The sequence below is a fragment of the Pleurodeles waltl genome, chromosome 6 (assembly GCF_031143425.1).
Source record: "Pleurodeles waltl isolate 20211129_DDA chromosome 6, aPleWal1.hap1.20221129, whole genome shotgun sequence".
Taxonomy (NCBI): Eukaryota; Metazoa; Chordata; class Amphibia; order Caudata; family Salamandridae; genus Pleurodeles; species Pleurodeles waltl.
Genome location: NC_090445.1, coordinates 579238397 through 579246430, shown reverse-complemented (window position 1 = coordinate 579246430; position 8034 = coordinate 579238397).

The window sequence follows — 8034 nt, the reverse complement described above, 5'->3', positions numbered from 1 at the left end:
TTTAATTCATCGTTATTTTGCTTGCCACGTCACCCAAGTTTGGACCACGCCATATGCAAATCAGTCTTGACCCTGCTCCCCAGGGGAACAGTCTAGCCCAAACTGCAAAGATAGGTCCTCCCTGGACCGGAAACAAGCATCCTGGAATGGGTTTCAGGGTATCACCCCTCATCAGCCAGGCTAGGTTGAATCCAGTGGCGCAGCGAGCAAGGGACCCACGGCTTGCATGAGTTCTTTGTTTGCCATGCCTCCTTGCTCCTTGTTTACCATGTGGCTGGCAGCCAGTGTGCTTTTTCCATAATCTTGCATACACACATTAGCAATTATTGATCATTTGTTTATTTCAAGTTTATATTTAAATTTTTAATATTCTTTTTTAATTTATTCTATTTTTTTTTATTTTTTTTTCACTTTTAATTTTATTTAATCTTTTTTTTACTCACTTTGGCCCTCATCCTGACCTTGGCGGGCGGCGGAGGCCGCCCGCCAAAGTCCCGCCGTCAGGTTACCGTTCCGCGGTCGAAAGACCGCGGCGGTAATTCTGACATTCCCGCTGGGCTGGCGGGCGGCCGCCTTCAGGCCGCCCGCCAGCCCAGCGGGAAAGAGGCTTCCACGATGAAGCCGGCTCGGAATCGAGCCGGCGGAGTGGAAGCTGTGCGACTGGTGCAGTTGCACCCGTCGCGTATTTCACTGTCTGCGCAGACCGCTGGGAACTGGATGGCGGTAGGGGGGGTCGGAATCCCCTCGGCGGCGCAGCAAGCTGCGCCGCCTTGGAGGATTCCAAGGGGCAGCGGAAAACCGGCGGGAGACCGCCGGTTTTCCTGCACTGACCGCGGCCAAAGCGCCGCGGTCAGAATGCCCTGCGGGGCACCGCCGGTCTGTCGGCGGTGCTCCCGCCGACCCTGGCCCCGGCGGTCTAAGACCGCCGGGGTTAGAATCACCCCCTTTATGTTTTTGTAATTTCTTTAGATTTTTTTATTGTCTTAAGTTTTTATTTAATTCAGCATTTTGCCTTGATCCATCAATTTATCCATCCATTTACCAAAGGGGCACAGCTGTACTACAGCATTCGGTTTCTTTAGGTGTATAATAATTCCATTTCCTCCTGGACACCCTTGCTGCGGTGCACAGCAGACAAATCAGCAGCAAAATTCATGCTGCCATTGGTTTTTTAAGTATTACTCCATTTACCCATACACCTCTCTCTGACTACCAGAGGTGTCTCCTTTAAAACAGATGGAGATAAAGCAAAGAGCTCTATCTGTACGTTGTGCTGCCTGATTTGAAATTACATTTTATGGTATGGTGGTGTGGTTTGACTGTACAATGGTTGATTAGATTGGTATTTATTACATAAGTAGCCATCACTAATATTGCATTTGTCTGTACTATTTCAACCTGCAACAATGACACCTTTCAGTAACTACATGTTTTTTTTGATTGGTTGCTCTTAGGTGCACAAAAGACGAGACGTTACATCACCCGCAGTACTACCAAATAGAAAGCCTGTACAGTTAGCCCTCCAATCTTTTCCACTTGTGCAGCTTATTGCCTCTGCCAACTAAGACCTTTGAGATGGCCTCAAGAATGTTGCTCCCAAGAAAGTGGTCAGTGAAGAGAAGCAGCTTTATACCAGTGGTGTGCCGACCGCAACCTTTTTCGGGAGATGTGTGCCTGCCACACCAACCTATGGGGAAGAACCTGGCAGCAGCACTCCTGCCTCAACAGCACTACCCCAACCTAAGCCCAAGCCCATGTCAGTCAGTGAGGCAGCCACTGCAATGATGGTGACGCTGATGAGAAGTGACATTGCATTGGATTTGTCCCTTTTGCAAAGTAGTACCCAATCATTTCAGGAAACAGAGAAAAAGAGGACAGCAGCCACAGCCAACAATAGTAGATCTTCCCGAAGTTGGAGCAGAACAGGAGGTTGAGCTTCCTGCCGAGCAAGAACCACCTCTTTTAGATTCAATGGCTCCCAAAACTCCTGCAAGAAAAAGGAAGGGCACTACGCTGCCATCTTCTCCAGGCACCACTTCTGATGACGATGATAGGGACACAGAGTGGACCCCGGCATAGTCGAGGAGACTACAGGAGAGGCAAGGGAAAAGAAAAGTTCCAGAAAGCCCTAGAATCATGGAATGGGATGATGGTGAGGAGGATGATGATGATGATGAGCCAGTCACTGTGGAACCTGGCACAGAGGAGTCTGACATTACTATCCAACCTGCTCCAAGGGATGTAGCATAGGCAGCCCTGCCAGCTCCCATATTTGTAAGGCCCCAGCAGAGACCTGCACCAACCCATACCTCAGCAGACATATGCACTGCAGAGGCAATCAATATACCCACCTATGTCAAGTTCTTCTTCAGGCATTGGCAGTGGCTGAGTAAGAAAGTCCTTTCCCCCAGTTTCCCCCGATTAGCAAACAGGAGGAAAACATTGAGATATGCTCCATTTGTCAAATCGCAGTGGAATGGGAGGAAGGTGATATCCTCATGCAAAGCACCCCTGTCCCCAGCTGTGCGTCAGAATGACCTGCCTCAGTGACCTCGCAATGAGAAAGGAAGGCTCAGAGTCAGGTGGAGATATCACTGAATATGGTGACTGAACTACGATACACATTGAGTGTAACCAACACCTACATCTCAAAAGCTGCCTGCGTCAGTGGCCCTACCGAAGACGAAAATCCAGGCTACTATTATGGGCATGGTTAGGCAGGAAGGGCCCAACATCTGCAACCACCCAATAGCAGGTTTGTACAATGGGAAGCTGGCAAAAATGTTAGCGCTGGACCTCCTTCTTCTTTTGTGGAAGGAGTGGGATTCTTAGAAATTGTGGCAGCCATCTGCCCGAAATGGAAGGTTCCAAGTCAGACCTATTTTGCCAGAGTTGCTGTTCCAGTGCTGCATCATGATGTGCTGCCATTGGTTGGACAAGCTTTTCAACAAATTGTTGTCCACACTATCCACCTGATGACAGAAATGTGGACCAGTTGTCAGGCTACTGATTACACATGCATCACTGCACAATCCATTTCTTTTGCAGGGGTAAAGCAAAAGATATCTACAGGTCTTGGCCCTGAAGAAATTTTTAAGAGTGTTCGGCAGCTTGAAAGAGTAGCCATATTCACCATGGAGAAATCACTTACAGCTGCAAACATCTTGGAGGAATTTAATAGCAAGGTGTCTGAATGGCTGCAACCCATAGGTCTCCGAATTGGATCTGTTGTCACTGACAATGACAGTGACATAGTCAAGGCCATGGCAGACAGTGGCTATTTCAAGGTCCTGTGTTTAATGCACTGCATCAACCTGGTTGTCAAAGACTTTCTAAAAAAAGAAGACATAGTCAGCAACATACTGACCACCTACAGAAGAATCTGCACTCATTTTAGCCATTCTTTTAAAGCTCAGAAGTATTTGCGGATTATTCAGTGTGGTAACAGAGTACCAGTTAAAGCCCTGATACAGGAGGTGCCAACACATTGAAACTCAACCTATTATATGTTGCAACGTCTGTTTGAGCAGTACAGACAGACAAATGACTATGGCCCTCATTATGAACACGGCGGTAAACACCGTCGACTGCCCTGGCGACGGCAAACAGAAGACCGCCATTGGCAGTGAACAGAAACCTGCCATATAATGAAGAAAAAATCAGAATCCGACAAAAATCTCTCTGCCACCAGTCACTGCTAGGACCTTGTCGGCAGAAATGCTGGACTTCCCACCCCACCACTGCCAAGCACACAAACACCGCGCCCTCCAAGTAACGAACAACAAATCACAACGGCGGTCAGTGGAAGCCGAACGACCATTGGCGGTACAGACCGCCACGGGCGGCAAGTGGACCCAACAGCAAGAAATGCATACATTGGCATGTTTGAAACCCACACACCTGACACACATCCACAACACTATAAAACACTCACAGACATACTCCACAATCCTTTGCAACTAAATTAGGCCAACTAATAGAGAAAACCCCAGAAGCAGACACCGAACGCCACAATACACGATACATACACCCAACCACACAAGAGCACCCTCACCTAGATCCACACAAGACACCATTCACAACACTCACCATGGCACCCCTCAACACCCACGCTTCACAGAAAGGGAGCTAATGACTATGGTGGACGAGATCCTGAAGGTGGAGCCATAATTACTCGGGGCACAGGTCCAGCACACACCCATCGCAAGGAAGATAGAGCTATGGCAGACAATAGTCAACAAGGTCAATGCAGTGGGACACCATCCACGCACCAGGGATGACATCCGCAAGAGATGGAATGACCTGCATGGGAAGGTCAGGTCCATGGCATCCAGGCACCACACTGCAGTCCAGAAGACTGGGGGAGGACGTCTACCAACACCACCGACTACACTGACTGGGAGGAAAAGGTACTGACCATCCTGCACCCTAAGGGACTCCCAGGAGGAATGGACTCGGGTAAGTCATCTACAATTACCCCATATCCATCACACCTGGAATGCATGCACCACCTCACCCCTCCAACTACCACCAGGACCACAACCCCACCCAGGCCACAATCACTACATCCAGTCACCCTGCATGCCCACAAACCCACTAACAGGCCCACATCCCTCCCCTGTGCACAGCCACCCACCCCTGCAAGGAATCACAATGGCCTACAGCACCCTCAATGCACCTCCACATCCTAAGCAAAAAGCAATGCTTACCTCACTAAAGCATCCTGCATGGCCCCAAAGTGTGAAAACCTGCACAAAACCGCCCAGTCCTGTGCACCCTATCCGATCATGCAAATGTAACTGACATGTCCATTCCCCCCAACAGGCACCACCACCCATGCCACCCTGACGGACAGGACAAGGAGTGGCAGTGCCCCACAGGGAGACCGAGGCACCTCCCAGGACACTAGGGATGGAACCCTGGACACTGACGATCACCCTGGCCCCTCACACAGTCCTGGACTGTCACCATCCAGCAGCCCCACCCAGGATACCACTGACACCCCTACCACCCAGCCAACAACATCAGCCCAGGGCAACCGTCCCCACATCTGCGTATCCAGGCCACAGACTGTTGGACCACATGGACAGAGGCCACAGTCACCCCCTACCAACAGGCAGGAAGACGATGGCCCCAGAACAAGTGGTACCGCCAGACCTGTGCAGGGGACACAGGCACAGGGGGATAGGCCAGTGGGAGGGCATCAGTGGCCCAGGGGGACGACCACAGGATAGATGCTGCAGCCCAGGACATGATCTCTTAGGTCCTGGGAGAATATCACAATATCCAGGACAGACTGGCACAGATAGTATCCACCTTGGAGCAGAGTCAAAGGATGCAGCTAGCACACCACCAAGAGGCCATGGAGCAGTGGAAACTGCACAATGCCACAATGGCCAGCATAGCAGGTGTGTAGGAAAGTACCATCTTGCCTGGCATGTTACCCCCATTTTTACTTGTGTGTCAGTTTTGTTTGCCTGTGTCACTGGGATCCTGCTAGCCAGGACCCCAGTGCTCATAGTTTGTGGCCTACATTTGTTCCCTGTGTGGTGCCTAACTGTATGACTGAGGCTCTGCTAATCAGTAGGTCAGTGTTTATGCTCTCTCTGCTTTTAAAATTGTCACTGCAGGCTAGTGACCATTTTCACCAATTCTGATTGGCACACTGGAACACCCTTATAATTCCCTAGTATATGGTACCTAGGTACCCAGGGTATTGGGGTTCCAGGAGATCCCTATGGGCTGCAGGGTTTCTTTTGCCCCCCATAGGGAGCTCAGACAATTCTTACACAGGGCTGCTACTGCAGCCTGAGTGAAATAACGTCCACGTTCTTTCACAGACATTTTACACTGCACTTAAGTAACTTATAAGTCACCTATATGTCTAACCCTCACTTGGTGAAGGTTAGGTGCAAAGTTAATAAGTGTGAGGGCACCCTTGCACTAGCCAAGGTGCCCCCACATTGTTCATGGCAATGTCCCCGGACTTTGTGAGTGTGGGGACACCATTACACGTGTGCACTACATATAGGTCAATACCTATATGTAGCTTCACAATGGTAACTCTGAATATGGCCATGTAAGATGTCTAGGATCATGGAATTGTTCCCCCCCTTTCCAAATCTGGTATTGGGGTGCCAATCCCATGCATCCCCGGGGCTCCAGCATGGACCCAGGGTACTGTCAAACTAGCTCTCTGGGGTTTTCACTGCAGCTACCTCTGCTGCCAACCCACAGACAGGCGTCTGCCCTCCTGGGGTCTGGACAGCCTCTGAGAGAGGGTGTTACACCCTCTCCCTTTGGAAATAGGTGTTAAGGGCTGGGGAGGAGTAGCCTCCCCCAGCCTCTGGAAATGCTTTGAAGGTCACAGATGGTGCCCTCCTTGCATAAACCAGTCTACACCGGTTCAGCGATCCCCCAGTCCCTTCTCTGGCGTGAAACTGGACAAAGGAAAGGAGAGTGACCACTCCCCTGTCCATCACTACCCCAAGGGTGGTGCCCAGAGCTCCTCCAGTGTATCCCAGACCTCTGCCATCTTGAATGCAGAGGTGTGAGGGCACAGTGGAGGCCTCTGAGTGGCCAGTGCCAGCAGGTGACGTCAGAGACCCCTCCTGATAGGTGCTTACCTGGTTAGGTGGCCAATCCTCCTCTGAGGGCTATTTATGGTCTCTCCTGGGGGTTTCTCTTCAGATAACGAATGCAAGAGCCCACCAGAGTTCCTCTGCATCTCCCTCTTCGACTTCTGCCAAGGATCGACCGCTGACTGCTCCAGGACACCTGCAAAACCGCAACAAAGTAGCAAGACGACTACCAGCAACATTGTAGCGCCTATTCCTGACGGCTTTCTCAACTGTTTCCTGGTGGTGCATGCTCTGGGGGCTGTCTGCCTTCACCCTGCACTGGAAGCCAAGCAGAAATCTCCCGTGGGTCAACTGAATCATCCCCTGCCAACGCAGGCACCAAACTTCTGCATCACCAGTCCTCTGGGTCCCCTCTCATCTTGACAAGCATGGTCCCTGGAACACAGGAGCTGGATCCAAGTGACCCCGACAGTCCAGTGGTCCTTCTGTCCAAATTTGGTGGAGGTAAGTCCTTGCCTCCCCATGCCGGACAGTAATCCTGTGTACTGCGTGATCTGCAGCTGCTAGGGCTTCTGTGCACTTTTGCAAGGAATCCTTTGTGCACAGCACAGCCCAGGTCCCCAGCACTCTGTCCTGCATTGCTCAACTCGCTGAGTTGACCACCGACTTCGTGGGACCCTCTTTTGTTGTGCTGTGACGACCGCCATGCTCAGATTTCTTGAATGCCTGTTCAAGTGCTTCTGTGGGTGCTGCCTGTTTCTGCATGGGCTCTCTGTGCTGCTGAGTGCCCCCTCTGTCTCCTCCTCCAAGGGGCGACCTCCTGGTCCTTCCTGGGCCTGGGCAGCACCCATTTTCTTCAACTGCGACTCTTGCAGCTAGCAAGGCTTGTTTGCAGACTTTCTGCGTGGAAACCTCCAGCACACCGTGGGACATCTTCTGTACAAAGGAGAAGTTCTTGGCACCTTCCGTTATTGCAGAATCTTCAGCTTCTTTCACCCGGAGGCAGCCGTTTTGCACCTTCATCCAGGTTTTAGTGGGCTCATGCCCCCCTGGACACTTGCGTGACTCTTGGACTTGGTCCCCTTCCTTTACAGGTCCTGAGGTCCAGGAATCCATCTTCAGTGATTTGCAGTCAGTTGTTGCCTTTGCAGAATCTCCTATCACGACTTTAGTGTGTTTCTGGGGAAGTAGGGTAACTTTACTCCTACTTTTCAGGGTCTTGGGGTGGGGTATCTTGGAAACCCTTAGTGTTTTCTTACACTCCCAGCGACCCCCTACACACTACACTAGGCCTGGGGTCCAGTCGTGGTTTGCATTTCACTTTTGGAGTATATGTTTTCTGTTGCCCCTAGGCCTATTGTGTCCTATTGCATCCTATTGTATTTTACAATGTTTGCACTACTTTCCTAACTGTTTACTTACCTGATTTTGGTTTGTGTGCATATTTTGTATA